The sequence below is a fragment of the Propithecus coquereli genome, unplaced genomic scaffold (genome assembly GCF_000956105.1).
Source record: "Propithecus coquereli isolate 6110/MARCELLA unplaced genomic scaffold, Pcoq_1.0 Scaffold269, whole genome shotgun sequence".
Taxonomy (NCBI): Eukaryota; Metazoa; Chordata; class Mammalia; order Primates; family Indriidae; genus Propithecus; species Propithecus coquereli.
In genome coordinates this window covers 1,493,991-1,496,232 of record NW_012148274.1, presented here as the reverse complement: position 1 = coordinate 1,496,232, position 2,242 = coordinate 1,493,991, and the positions used below count along the sequence as shown (strand labels likewise).

General features: G+C 48.4%; 1 protein-coding gene across 4 annotated transcripts in view; it reads right to left on the bottom strand.

Moving 5' to 3' along the window:
- RAD52 (RAD52 homolog (S. cerevisiae)) overlaps positions 1-2,242 on the bottom strand; it is a 79,696-nt gene that overhangs the window by 11,971 nt on the left and 65,483 nt on the right. The window lies entirely within an intron of this gene.

The window sequence follows — 2,242 nt, the reverse complement described above, 5'->3', positions numbered from 1 at the left end:
TTAAAAAATAAAAAGCAGCGAATGGCAAAAGGGACATTTTTTAAAATGGTATGAAAATCCTAAGACGGCAGTTATCCAGGTCTCAAGAGGATGCTTGGGCCCCTTCGGATGAGAATGAAGGCCGGACCCATCCCTACCCAGGGGCACCAGGAGACCTCCACGCACAGTGAGCAAGAGCCTCCCGCACCCGTGAGACCCAGAGAGAGAGCTGCGAGGTCGCCTGAGCAGTCTGCACGCACGGACACAAGCTCTCCGGCGTGGGCGCTCTCCTACCTTCTGGCCTCCTCCAGCCGTGCGGCTGCTGATGTATTCCGGGCCCAGCCTCCGCCGCAGCGCGCTCTGAATGGCCTGGTACTCCTCTGCCGTGTACTGGCACTGCAGTCAGAAAGGGGAAATCGGACGTTTCCACCGCGCCTTACGTCACCGAGTCTGCAACGTTTTGGTCTCAGGACCCTTTTATGCTCTGTTTTTTGGAGACAGAGTCCCCCTCTCTCACCAGACTGGAGTGCAGCAGCATCATCGTAGCTCATGCAACCTCAGACTCCGGGGTTCAAGCATCCTCCTGCCTCAGCCTCCCAGAGTGTTGGGACTACAGGCCGCGCCACCACGCCCGGCCCTTTACACTCTTATTGAGGACCCCAAGAGCTTTTGTTTATCTTGGTTATATCCATCGTATTAGGAATTAAAACTGAGAAACCTTTAAGACACACATTGCATTAGGCATCAGAGTGATGATACCATCATGCTGTGCAGTCTCTGGAAAACTCTACCATTCACACGTGAGAGGCTTAATGTGAAAAACGCAAACAGTATCTTAGCATTATTATGAAAATAACTTTGACCTCATGAATGCTGAAGGGTCTCGTGATTCTCCAGGGGTGTCAAAGCCACATTTTGAGGATCACTGCCTTAGCTATTGCTACATCCTTATAAAATTTTATAATTTTCTCAAGTCAGGCCAGACATGGTGACTCACACCTGTAATCCCAGCATTTTGGGAGGCCGTTGAGGAGTGATCACTTGAAGCCAGTAGTTTGAGATAAGCCTGGGCAACCTAGTGAGATCCCTTCTCTATAAAAAAATTTTAAAAATTAGCCAGGCATGGTGGCACACACCTGTAGTCCTGGCTGAGGCAGGAGGATCACCTGAGCCCAGGAGTTCCAGGCTGTAGTGAACCATGATGACAACTCTGCACCCGAGCCTCGGCGACAGAGTGAGACTCTGCCGCTAAAAAAAAAAAAGAAAAAGAAAAAGAAAGAAAGAAAACAGGATAGGAAGGCTTGATCCCACCTGTCCTCTCCAAAGTTTTATACCTTCTTCTCCAATTCAACAATTTCCCTCGCTGACTTTGCTTTTGTCCCCTGGCCCCGTTTAAAGGAGGTGAACACTCATAAACAAATCTCTGGTAAAGACAAAGATGCAGCAAGAAAGCCTTTTCTACACACACAATGTCTCGACGAAGACCAGGACTCCGGTAGCTTGGGATCCCCCAGGAAAGAGGCCTGGCCGGCAAGGACACAGGGGCTCAAGGGGGACGGGGGACGTGTCACATACAGTCTTTGTCTCATTTTGAATTCAATAGCATATGAATGTGTTATCTATCCAAAAAGTAAATTTAAATCCAAATGTAGTCCTCAGTACCCTCGGTCCTTTGATGCTAAGTTCTAGAATGCTGTCAGAGCTCGCCAAAGACCACCAAGTAACGCATCTGAAGAAAAGCCGATTAATGGCAAACAGCTTTCACGTGCGTGGTGACGCTCTGCAGCTCATCATGTCGTAACTTTTCTCACCCGACTTCGTCCTCTCCGGGGAGGGAGCCACACGTTACCTGTCCAAAGCATAGCACAGGGCTGCCGCCGGCAGGACGACGGTCGCTGGCTCTGAAGATCGCTTCCGCAGCCCCAGACATGTCGATTCTGCTTGACCTCTGTATAAATAAACGGTTAAAAAAAGATCTCAAAGAATGCTTAAGGTGAAAGACAAAAGCCTCTGCTAAAAAATGAGATAAGCACCCTTCTGTGATATCCTACGAGTCACTTAATTCATGTAATTCTAAACACTGCTCCGATCACACACGAAGTTCCTCGGCGGTCAGCCGCGGTCCGAAACCCCTTTAGGGTCGGCTTCTACCTTTCTGTTAACATTTTTGCTGTCGTGGTGGTGCTACTAAAGGTGATTTTCACTATAAGAAAATACTACGTTTTAATTGAAAAATCAAGATTACAAAAATGCTCTTTGTAGG